This window comes from Pezoporus flaviventris, unplaced genomic scaffold (assembly GCF_033815535.1).
Source record: "Pezoporus flaviventris isolate CSIRO_AGI_PZ_B2104156 unplaced genomic scaffold, CSIRO_AGI_Pfla_v1 ptg000002l, whole genome shotgun sequence".
Lineage (NCBI taxonomy): Eukaryota > Metazoa > Chordata > Aves > Psittaciformes > Psittacidae > Pezoporus > Pezoporus flaviventris.
The window spans coordinates 64,373,859-64,387,220 of record NW_026892550.1 but is presented as its reverse complement, the minus strand read 5'-3'; the positions used below and the strand labels follow the sequence as shown (position 1 = coordinate 64,387,220).

General features: G+C 40.2%; 1 long non-coding RNA gene across 2 annotated transcripts in view; it reads right to left on the bottom strand.

The window, feature by feature from the left end:
• The window catches only part of LOC133262884 (uncharacterized), a 44,723-nt gene extending 35,445 nt beyond the window's left edge, over positions 1-9,278 (bottom strand). For both annotated transcript variants that reach the window (XR_009741412.1, XR_009741413.1), the window contains exon 1: positions 8,999-9,278. This is a non-coding gene — a long non-coding RNA (uncharacterized LOC133262884). The remainder of the gene's footprint in view (positions 1-8,998) is intronic.
• Positions 9,279-13,362: the final 4,084 nt, after the last annotated feature.

Below are 13,362 nucleotides of genomic sequence, written 5' to 3'. Positions count from 1 at the left end.
TTGTTGCAGGACAGCCCTTCAGGCAAATGTTGTGGAAGAAATACAATACAGAAAGTACAGAGAAATTTTTGCAGAGACAATGCAAAAGATCGAGTGGCAAGATAATCTGTACACTGACAGTTTTAATTTTATTTCTTTTAATTATTTTTTTATTTAGTCCACCAACACATACTTCGGCTGTAATCATCTCACAGATAGAACACCCACAAAAAGCTAAGACTATAAATTAGTGGTTATTCATGTACATCTCAATACCTCCCTCTGCTGAGCTTACGCAAACCACTTGGTAAAACCTGATAACCTTGGTAAAACCTAATCTAATCTAATACAAAACTCAACTTTTATTCAGATAGACTGGTGCTTAAACATTTATGATAAAACAAGGTTTCATACATCCTGGAGACATACAGGTTCAGCCCTCCCTGCTGACACAACTGCTGCAACACCTCATAAGGAAGGGCTGTCTTCGTAGCAGGCAGCCCCCAAGCTGTACAAGCCTGGGACAGATTTGTCCTATGAATTATAGGATCCAATGTTGTGCCCACAGCAAGGACTCCATTTCCTGCACAGATTTAAAATCCTCTCTTATTTAAGGCATATGACAAGAAAGAAAGCAGAAATCCACAAGATCTGTGCTGCTAAGTACATAGTACAGAGGATGTTTGCCACAGGATTAACCTCTGGTAGACATTGCTCCGCTGAGGACACTAAGTAAGCCACATTTTACAGCAGTGGTAAATTTGGTGCTCAGACTATAAGAGAAAGGAGTGTATATAGGAGAAAGCCTGAGCCTTATCTTGAGTTGGAAGACACAGGACAAATGGCTTTGCCTGTTGATGAAATACTGTATGAGATCCACGGTACAATTTAGTGAGTCACATTAATCCAGTGTAATTCTGTTCTCTCAGCCTTAAAGATGCAATCAGTCAATTGATATTTATATTCGTATTACCTGGATGCATTACGGAAGAAAAAGAACACTATAAAAATAGTCATCCTTAAAACAACTAGGTCTTTAACTACCGAAGGAAGCATGCTGCTAGCTGTTGCCCAGTCAGCAATAAGCAAACAGCAGAAATGGAGGAACACAGGAGAAAACTAATACAGAGTTTTTTTAAAATGCCAGAACCATATATACATGTTAAGTGCTAGTAACCTCAGAAATCATACCCAGTCCTGACAATGGGCATCCTGAAAATGAGCAATGGTTTTCTGGAGGTCTCCTCATGGAGCCAAATGCATACATCTCAGTCTCTTCTGCCCAAATCCTAAACAAAAACCTATCATATTAGCAGATGCTGATGGATGTACAGGTGAGGAGACCTGCAATTGCATCAGAGATGCAAAATTACATGTCTCAGATTGGTGGCACAGAGAAGCGGAGAAAGACATTAAAGCCTTTGCCCTGCCCATAAGCCTATCCAACCCTCCTTTATAAATACACCTCCACTGGGTGGACATAGTGGTAAGCCTGGACCTGCACCACAATCTAGTACCACCATATAAGCACAGAAAACAGGACCAGAAAGGGCATCTGGTGCACTCCCTGCCCAGGGCAGCGAGCATAGTTTCTGTACTACTCTTGATAGAGTTAACCAGTCATTTACTGGCCTCCCATGGTTTATCACCAAAAATAACCTGCAAGATGTGGCAAGGAAACTTATTTCTTTTCTGTTCCAATATAAGCACAGCATAAGGCACTGCCATTCAAGAGTTCCAAGAAATTCCTACAGCTGTCTTCCCCAGCTTATCATTTTTGAGCAAGAAATCACACCTGTCTAATTGTTGGCATCTCAGATATTGCAAAAAAATCCAAACATACACATCGCTAACTTTTTTCCCTAAATGACCTTTTCATAACACAGCCTAGAGAATTATATTTAGCTAAAGGTACTAAAAGGTAGTGTGTAGTGCACGTGCATTAAGCACAGATTACCTTTTTTCTTTTTTGTAGGTAACTAAAATGAAGAACTTTGTATTAGGACACCCTTGTATTTGTCCCTCCTCTTCATCCTACATAATGCAGGAAATACATACTGTCAGCACCTTGAGACATTCTAGAAGGAACACAAATCAAGCCCCAGCATCTTTTCTCCCTTATCTCACTTCAGCAAAGGAAGTTAATGCCAGGCTTACTGTTTTCATGCTACAGGGGTTTCTCTTAGTCATGCAGTCATAGGGCTTGAAGGGACCATAGAGAATAACCAATTCCAGCCCCTGCCCCAAGGAGGGCTCTGCTGTACCTGTGTTATTTTCCACAGATGTGTCTCAAAAACTCTTTCTGGAGGCCTCCAGCAGGGAAGAGTCCATGCCAGCCAAACGATATTTTCCAGTGGTTTACCATCACATCCTTCAGAGAAGCTTTCTGAATATTTTATCCAAATTTGCCCCATCACAATGTAAGCCTATTTTTGTCCTATCATTGGGTTTGATGAGCAAATAATTTTCTTCCTCTCTGCCAACTTGGAAGCTATCACACTATGTGCCCTCAGTCTTCTCTAGACCTAACTTCACAGCTTAGAGGTTGAACTTACTGCCCTTTGCTGAAAATAGCCACTCAAGTCTGACTAAACTGGACCCATTTCCATTGCCTTTCTATCCACTAGTGACAAATAAATTTCTTCATTTACAAGTTCTCTGTAAAGCACAGAGCTGATGGACAAAAATGAACTGTCAGTCTCACTACTGGAGCAAAAGAATCCATCAGTCCTGCTAGAACTCTTTTATTTGAGTTAATCAAAAGCATGGTAACATCTTAATCTCCAAAAGCCTGACTCAGAAGTTTCGAGAGCTTCCCAAAAATGATTCTGATCAATGGACCAGATTAATCAAAGAACAGAGGAAGATTCAAAGCTTGCCACTCAGTTACAAGGGTGATTCACTTCTAAGGGTACAAGGCCTTAAAATGGAAATAACCCAAGCAAAGGAGAGGAGAAAATCAAAGCTCTTGGAAAAGCTCTACAAGTGCAGAAGCAGGGTAAAGACAAGAGTTATTTTTACTCACTTCTAACTCCCATCCCATAAAAACTGAATGCAACACAAACAGTGGGAGAAGTGTTTAAGCAAAGACCCAGGCCTGTAGCACCTCCTGACAGAAATATACAGTAACTCAAATTACTGCAGCATCCTGCATTTACAAATTACTGCAGCATCCTCAAATTACTTACCAGCCTTCCCACCATCCCTTGGTGCAAGGGCAGGCAGTATCGCAGAGGCTCCTGTAAAGCACAGCCAGGCTGCCTGGGCTGCATTGGAGCTCCTTACACTTGAATTTATAAAGATTACACAGGGGGACTTAGGGCTTGTTTCATCAGCTAGGCAATGATCTGCCTTTGCTGTTGAGCTCGCCCGGCTTTCAAAGTTGAGTGTTCTTTAAGAAAACTTCTCAGAAGGGTTAAGATTTAGGGATTGAAAGGAAACTCTAAGCTGGTGTTCTGCTTTTTCTCTCCTCTCTCATTCCCTGGAACTCTCATGTCAGAGACTGTACGCGTCTCCATTTGCCTTCAATAGTCTTGCTCTACTGCTTCTGATTGTCACTTATGCACACAGAGGTCTCTCTCAGGCTAACTAGTGGGGTCCTGCTGGGAAAAATCTTTTACCTTAAAAGTAAAAAAAAAAAAACAAAAAACACAAAGAAAAGAAAACCAGTGTCAGAACAAAGCACTTGTTTAACTTGAAGCCCAAAGTGCCTTTCTTTGCTTATACTATATATGCTATTGTTAACTTTTATCAGAGGAACAGATATTTCAGGAATCACTTCAGAGTTACCACCACAATGATTGATGACCGGTCAAAAGAAACATCCAGAAAGCAATAAGCTGTAAAAAGGGGAATGCAGTGAGCCTGGTTCAGGATTGCCTAGCTGTGCCTTTCAAATTTCTTTCATCACATCTGTGACTGTAAGCACTGCAGGGTGAGAACAAGCAGGGACTTTGTGGAATATTTGGAGGTGCTGATAGGTAATCCTTACTGCCATCGGTACCAACCTGAGGATAAAAGATTTAAAGAAATGGAAACACAAGGACTTGGGGGGGGGGGGTTGCAATAGAAAAAAAAAAAAGAGCCAGAACAGTGAGATTTATGTAAACCCATTGGGAGTGCACTGGAAAGCTCTTTGATGAAAAAGTGAGATTGCTTTGAAAGAGACTTTATTGAAGAAAAAAGCTAGTGTGTGTACAGGGAGAGAGGTTAGCTGGGTCACTTATCAGTCTGTCCTGGTTTTCCCCATTCTTTTCCTGAAACAGCGTACGTGCCATGAGTCTCCACATCCCAAATCTTGCTCTGAAGTGAAACAGCACACAGAAGGCAAAACTTCTTGGAATTTGATTAACTTGTGCTGCGGTTAGTGTCAAAGCCCAAGGCAGTTTATGTATGAAAGGACTGGAGGGGGGGGACGGGACGGGAGACCACAGCACAAGAGACTTGGCTTATATGGGAAGCATGTACACAGACATATACACAGACATAGCTCACAATAAAAGCTTATGATGTCAATAGGCTACTGGTACTTACAGAGCCAAAACTCAGCCCAATACCAGCTAAGTAGTTGCATGCTACCTATCCCTATATTCCTTTTATGATCTCAATACAGTTGGGGTTTTTTTCCAGGTTTGGGTATAGTAAGAACCTTTTTCATTCTGAACTAGAAGATACAGAATTAAGTTCTGACTAGAAACGTCTGCCAGTGAGCATGGCTGACCAGCTGCTATGTGCCAGAAGTTCCCATTACAGCCAGCAGATAGTCATAATCCAATCCCAGGGACCAGCATCTTGTGGAAGAAAGGGCACACTATGTAAATGTAAGCCTTCAGTGTTATCTTTGGTAAATTAGTCCCTTTTGGTTTTACAGGAAAAGAAAATATCAGGAAAAGAAAATATCCTCCAACATAGGCAGTTTAAGGCTTTAAGATCAAAGGCCAAAATACTAAAAGTTTTTAAAACTTTAAGAAGTGCAGAGAAACATGCCCCATTGGTTATGAAAGTAATAATGGAACTTTGATACTGTAAGCCATATGTGTCTGCATTTGTGTATTTAATACATATATCCGCCAAGACTTTGTCTTTTTTTATGCACATTTCATGCAGAAGCATGAAGAATTTAGTGTTTCTTATATTTCTCAATGCAGATCACTGTACTCTTCATGAGAGGCAGGTACACTTCTTTGCTCAAATTCTCTCCCCTTTATTCTAGTAATTGTTGGAGGTTTGTGCCAAAACCCACAATAATCTGTGGCATTGGCTTCCAGAAACTTTGAGACTCTTCTGCCACACGCATCAAGTTCCTGAGATAGCAAGCAAGCATCTGAAATTGAACACTGTAGAATCTAGAAAAATACCACTATCACGATCTACACCACTATCAAAATTTGAAGCTGTCTGGTACTTGAAGGTAATTCAATCCCTTCGTGGCACTACTGATCATTACTAAGCTTATACAAAAAGAATAACTTAAGTTCCCACACTCCCTACTCCACTGAATTTCTCACTAGATCTGCAGAGATTTTTTCCAACATACATACACTGCAAAAGAGAGCATAGGTTGAAGCCATATCATTTTGGGATAAGCACAGGAACCTGTTTCTACAAACCAGTTATACGCAGAGACACAGATACCACTGAGAAATCAAGCCAACAAAAAAGCAAGTGCAGTGACTGATCCTTATGACAAAGCAAGGAGTCCCAGCTTCCATAAGGATGGCTGCAGGGGAACGGACTTCACCCAGACTTAAGTGCTACTACTTTAATAGTTAGATTGGTAGAGTGCATCATCAAAAAGCACAAATCCACTTGCATACAACACAGCATAAGATAATTTTTCCTTGTACAGCTGAGGACTGCTCATCGTCTTCATTATTCGGCCTGTATGCATGTGATTTTGCTTTGAAAAAGAAAGAAACCCTTCCTCACCAAGACTGGCAGAAAAGTGCTAATAGGAAGTTTGGTTTAGCTTCTTTCTATTTGACAATGTTTCTCTACTGTCAAATCAGGACACCTTCCCTCTGTTGCTTCCTATCAGTGTTTTCATCATGCTATGTCTAACAACTATAGTCCCATTTTACCAGCAGACTATACAGCACTAAGATGCAATCTCAGAAGGTTCTCCCTCACTGCCAGATTTCTCATTAAATACAGAAAATTTACGTTTTCTTCTGCCTTTCTGCACTACTAAAACCAACTTGAGAAACTTCCTAGCAATTTCTCTGATACATCTACAACAATGTCAAACATGATGCAACACCACCTTAAAGTAAGTGCCAACCAGGAATGTAATCCTGGGACCACTGAATTCGTTATCAGACGTCTAGTCAGATCCTTTCACACCAGCTTTGATGGAATTGGACTTTTGTTGCTATTAGGAGAACAGGAAAGAAAAAAAAAAATAGTGCAAACTGCACTAGGGAAGGGACAGCCCTCTCCCTCTAACAGGTATAAAGCAACAACCTCTCCAGTATAAGAACCTGTGTCTAGCAATGATCCTACCCAAGAGAATGGCTGCAGAACAATCCAGCCCTCCCAATATTATGCAGAAAGACACCAAAATTTGACCACAGATACTTATTTGTAAACTAAAAACTGTGCCTTAGAGAGACTCATTTTTGTTTCAAGTCACAGTTATCAAACAACGCTCATTTTCACAAAGATACGTACACCTAACTCACTGTGAAGAGGCAAGACTGATTAGCATTAGGATGAAACAGGTTGGCTCGAAATCCCAACCACCCTTTGGCGGTAGCCTCCAAGGACTTCAAGCAGGATTTGGAGTTGAGAGCAAGAGAAGCTTAAAAGGACACTCTGAAGACCCAGAACTGTATGTGCTCAAACAACAAACTTTGCTTAGAAATTCCTCCTGATCCTCAGAAAAATCTCTGTCATGCAAAACAAGAGCTCACAATGCCAAATGATCTGCCTGATGCTCACCGGTCCCTGGGTTTTCTAAAAGTTGCAGACATATCAAGATAAACAGTGTGGTAACTTGCAGTCACATCATGCATTTATGCTGCTCTAGTTTGAATGGTGTATTGTAAATACACTAAATTATACTCTGAGAATGTGTTTCTGAAAACACACATAAAAAGCAAGTAAATGGGATCAGAGGTTGCCCCTTAAAAAAAAAAAATAGAAGAAAATATCTTTCTATAAACAAAGCAGTCGATTCTCAGTAGCATTACTGTGCATCCCTTTACACTCTCTGTACAGCTGTGCCCATACCTGCATTAGCTCAAGTCCTTTTTCCAGCTCCCTCTTGCCTTCTTCTCTGAGACTACCCATAAAAAGCAGAAGCCAACCCTCTTCACAGGACACGGGATCTGGAGAGTTTTCTGCACAGCCACACAATTCAAAGACAAACAATAGAAAGGGCAAATCGGTCTGAGAGACAATTTTAAAACCATTAGACACAGGTTTGCAGGTCACATTTACATTACCTTTAATACTTCCAAGACAAAGGAAAAATAAAGGTTCCAGATGTTCCGAGTGCCTACAGCTGTCTGGGTCTGTAACACATAACATTTGTGCTCACTCTCACTATGAGACCAGAGATGAGCTATCACATGTAAGTGCAGCCCGGTAACAAATGAATTAGCAACACATCTGCCTTTGAGAAGGCATTGTTCCTTATATTTCCAGCTTGCATTAATACATCTCTCTGTTCACATAATTCTTTCAGAGAGATATCATTAGCTTTTCAAGAGCCACAAAGTAGAAGCGCATGCCTTTGAACTTGGATCAGCTCAGCAATATAAGGCATTATCCAGTAATAATCCATTTTTTCTGAAGCCTCAAGGGATCCTACCAGTGCTATTACATGCCACTGCTCAGCAGAGAGCACCAGGCAATATTTACACCTTAACAAATCGTTGCATGCCCTTTTCATATTCTGCATAATTTTTTCACCGAGTCACATTCCTTTTAGAAATTGTACTTTTCCAGTTATAGATAGATTGCGATTACACCAGTCAATACCACTGCAGTAATACCTACCAAGGAAAACATAAACATAGACTAGCAAAAGCACCTCACAAGAACTCCTGAAGCATGATTCCAAGTCAGGCCCTGGATTCACACCACTGGCTGCTTCCAGTGAATCCAGCAGCAGGCAGCTACAATTCCCTGCTTTCTGGTACAAACCACTAACATACCTTCACCATAAGGGGCTGATGGGTCATCCAAGCTCAGACAGGCAATGACTGAGCAGGCACAAACAAATTTAGGCCAGCTGGATGTGGTCCTTCAGGCTGCTATTACATTCATTGCAGAGGATAAGCCACTGGAAAAAAGCTCATGGTGTATCTCACAGCATGCAGATCGCCTTTAGCTGTGGGAGGCATTAACCTCTAGCCATTGAAGGCAATGGAGCTGTAACAATTTACAGAGCTCTGCCCACAGGCCAGGGGCTTCTTGCAGGGTTATGTCCCAGACCTTTTCCTTTTTCATTAAAGGCCCATTACTGCTTGGTAATGAAGAACAAGGGTGTGTTGTATTAACATAAAAACATTAAAGTAATAACATATATGCAGATAATAAGTGCTGATTTAAATTACAGTCACATATGCAGCAAATTATTTCTGTATATACTGATAAGCATACTTAAAAAATCCTTTAAAAAAAAGTGAAATAGATTAAGTTTTAAGACACATCAAATACAAAGTTTCTAGATACCTGCTTCAGCTATTCATTGCAAGATAAACAATATAAATAGATGCTTTGATTTTCTGAAGTAAAAAGTATTGATCTTGGAGCCTGATTTCTGCTGATGTAAGCCTGCAAGATTCTTGAGTAGTTTCACGGCCACCGATCAGGAAAAAGAGCATTAAGGTTAACAAGTGTTATGCTCTCTCATCCTAATATAAACTAAAAGTCAACAAGACAGACCCACATTCCTAGAAGGATTAGTTGTAAACAGGAGCTTCATTGCTAAAACAGATTTGACATCAGCTAAAGTACCTGCAGGATCTCTTTACTAGGCCAGAAAGATGCTAAGATATGAACTTGCACTCACTTTGTCAAAAGTCCTCTTTTCTGCTTCACAGCCTATCTGTTGATAAAATCCCTGTAACTTTTTGGTTCATTAAAAAAAAAAACAAACAACTAAGACACAGTTTCTATTTAAATTCAAAGCAGTGCAACTTTGTGCCCCCCCTATCAGAAAGTATCCCACTCTGAGGAACCTGAGGATAAAGCACACCACTGCAAAGATTTACACCAACACATTCCATGGAAATTACCATACTTTCCCTGGGAGCTACAAATCTCAGCTAAAAGGCAGCAATTTATAACAGGCATGTTTCCAACATGACCACATACAGAGAATCATGTTAAAATACATTCCAAGATAATGCTTTTTAATGATGTCAGGAATCTCTGTCTTTAGGCTTACCTATTTTCACTTTGCAATGAACTATGAGCACACAAGATCACATACTGCTTCTCAGAAGAAAATGGCTGCTAATCTTGACCTGACCATTTATGGTTGTGACCACACCTGGAAGCTATTACCCAGACTGGGTTCCATCAACAATTTTTTTTTATCTTGTACTCCTTTTTTCTTTTCCTTCCTTTTTTTTTCTTTTTTGTTGTTGATTTTTTAACATCTATATAAGGTTCTGAAAAAAAAAAGAAACTGTTGGTTTAAAGGACTAAACTGCATTACTAATGTGGAAGTGTAGCTTGAACAACCTACACAGCTGCAAATAAGAGTTCCTTGTATTCAAAGAATATTGTTAGGGGTTTTTTAGTAGGAAAGTATGAATTTTATAGTGGACTAAATTTCATTCTCATTTCCTTGTGGGATGTGCTTACTCTGGACTAGAAATTGGAATTCATCTGATCAGATTTAAACATCTCTATCTGACTTGATTGTCAAGGCTCCTTTAATAATCAATGAAAATAAAAGTGGCACTTCTAGGGCACAATTAACCTCATTCAGGCATCTGAAGGAAATAAGGTGAAGAACATGTATTTCTCTTGGGAAAAGCAAGCTGACTAACTCAAATGTAAACAGTTGTCTTGTACATGCATAAAGCTAATAAAATTTTTTCCACCCAGATATGATCTGTGGTGTACAAAGCATTGCTTACAAACTGTAATAAAAAAGCCCACCATGTGGAACAGCTTTTCTGTGCCGTTTATCCACAACAGTTATTCAGGCCTATTTTAAATAGAAACAAGAGTCGTTGCTTTATGCATTATTCTCTCTACTCTGGGTAACTTGAAGTTCTTCTTATATTTTAGAAGGGGGAAGATGAATAACCCAAGGAGAATACAATAGGCATACAGTGTCCTAATAGTGGATCTCAGGAGCCTTGTTTCAAGAAAAACAGCATGTGGTTAGTGCCCTGTGGATGGCCATGCTCTGGCACTGGGTGGCTTCTGATACTCCTGAGTCTCAGTAGGCTCAGAACATCTCCCAGATTTCCAAGAATAAACCCAGAGGAAACCATTTTGGTGTGAGAATGTGAAATTATTAGCTCAGTGAAGTCACTGCCAGCCAGCAGCTGGAAAGTATTTCCAAAGGGAACACCGTAGAAGGCGAATCACAGATGTGCTGCTCTATCTGCTGCTCAGAAAAGCTTTCTGCACTTCGGCATTCCTTTTGTGCTGATAGAAACTACAGACCTAGACAAGTCTTTTACACTCTTTTTTATATGAATTTTATCTGGGAGGTTGAGAGAGGCTATATGCCAAACATTATGCAGCTGCAACGTAAAAACTTGATGTTTCAGACTCTAGCCAGAAGAATCCCAAGAACTGTGGGACTGACAATCAGAGGGAAGTGTGAGAAGTAGAATGCATGATAATAATTCGGGAAAAAGCATGATTTAGTAGAAAATGATGGTGCAGAGTTGGTATGGGCTTTAAAGAGAAATTGTGGAGCCAAGTACTGTTCATACTGCATTTGGTCATCCACAGTATCTTAAGGTTTTCCATCAAGACAATACCTCCAGAACACCTTAGGGAGATAAGAGAATAAACCAGTGAGTTTCCTGCATCATGACATCTGTGCTTTTTGGCAAATTAGTTTTTGAAGATATTTGACATAGATGCCACTTTTTTCTTCTACTCCTACAATTACGAACATATTCGGCATGTGGACTCTTTGCAGTACCTCGCAACAAGAAGTATAAACAGAGGTAGCAAAAATTGAAACACTTTCTTCACACCTTCTGAACAAGAACAGATGGGTTTTGACAGATACCCAAAAGGCTGTGCTACTTTGCACCCCAGAATTGAGCCCAAATCACATCTGCATTGCTTCCGTAACATGTTATCTACACATCAACATCATGTTCTTGCTATGGAGAAAGTTTTTGCTTTTTCCCCTGTAATGGTAACAGAACTTTCTTCCTAATTCATTTTGGAGACTTGAGTAGTACAGGAAGGGGATGCTGTTCTCTGTGGCTGGCTGTGAGACACACAGGGACTCTCCATATTATGCCATGAAGACAGGGGTCACTTGCATTACTTACAGTGTCTGTAGTTTACACTTTTCAATTAGGAGGTAATCAGCATGCTATTATGAGTAAAAATTGTTGGAATGACCTTTGGACTATTTTTTATCTGGCGAATCCCCAGGGGCAGCTTGACTGAAGGAATGACAGGAGAACGAGCTGAGCTAGACTCATGATAAATAAGAACAATTATCACACTTATTATCTAATAAATAATGTATCATGATTTGCCATTAATCCATCACAAAACACCTACTTCAAGTAAAAGCCTGCAGCCTGACTTCCTTTTATGCATCCCTGCTTAGTGTCAGGTATTTGTGCTAAAGGAACATAAAAGGAGTGTTTACTCAGAAGCAAAGAGCCGCCTCTGCATCCCTGATCATTTCAATCAGGGAGGATGAATTATGGCCCTCATAGAAGCAACAAATTGATTCTTCTGACTGACTGCTGCTTGTTTAAGTATCAGAAAGCCATCACAGGAAAAGGCTCTAAATGGTCTGACCCTCCAGCTCAGAAAAGACTTCAAAGCACTTCACACATTACAGAGATTATTCTCCTTTTTTCACGGGTAAGTGCACTAAGATACACGATAAGCAGGCCAGTTTTTTTCCAAATTCAGTGCCTGAATAGAAGAACCTGGACTCATCCTGCCCTGGGGTTTCTCCAGGGATTCCTGTGTTTGCTGCTTCCTGGCTCGTGGGTCCTCACCCCTGCCGCTGGAATGGATCAGGATATTATATGCACACTGACAAATATTAAGGAAATCAGCAATTGTATCCAATTTCCATAGGGTACATCAGCAGCTGCCCCAGTCAGCTGAGTTATAATTGCTGCAAGGATCAGGGGTGCTGGGCTATGAAAGATACCTCCGTTTCTGTCTAATTTTATTTGGTCCACATTTGTGAATGAAGCTCTTTGCTTTCTAGCATCCTAGATGGACCCCTACATAAAATATTCAGACTTCTGAATTAAGTATCACCATTCATATCTGACACCCAACCTTAGTGGCTTAACTAAAATCACAGAAGAAATCAGTACCAAAGCCAGCACAAAAGCAGATTGTACACTCCTGTCTCTGTTATGGTTAGCAGGCATACAGAGGTCCCTTTGCCTGAATGAACTCAGTGTCTGGAGATGAAGCCCAGAGTGAGAACTTACCAGCTAAATAACACTGTCCTCTAGCAGAAGAAAATACTGACTGCATATGAATTTACTAATCAGTCCTTCGCAAATGTTGAACCTATACATAATCTATTAAATACACTCTAAATGAAGAAAGGAAAGACAAAATCCTTTCCTGCTATAGGCTTTCACTAAAGCAATTCCAAGAAGCCAAGATGCATTCTAGCCACCAACATTCAGTGAAAAAACTGACTTCTTGAAAATTCACTACCTTTTTCCCAGGATATTGATTCAATGTAATTTTTAAAGCATGCATGTGGTTGTCTTTTTTTTGGTTAATATTAATTTTTTTTTCCTTTCAATTTATTTCTGCTTTTATATCATGGAACCACAGAAGGGACCTTAAAGCTCATCCAGTTCCAACCCCCTGCCATGGGCAGAGACACCTTCCACTAGACCAGGTTGCTCAAAGCCCCATCCAGCCTGGCCTTGAACACTGCCAGGGATGAGGCAGCCACAGCTTCTCTGGGCAACCTGTGAAAGTGCCTCACCAGTCTCACAGTAAAGAACTTTTTCCTAGTATCTAATCTAAATCTACCTTCTTTCAGTTTAAAGCCACTGCCCCTTGTCCTATCCAGTTGATATTTAACAGCTGTGCATATTTACTCAAGCATTTAAAAAGTCTTGCAGACAGCTGTTTCTATTTTTTTCAGTATTTTCCTCATGCATTCTGTAGCATTTCTTTTCCATCTTCACATTTCCTCTTGTCTGCTCCAATCCTCCTGAAAATGTG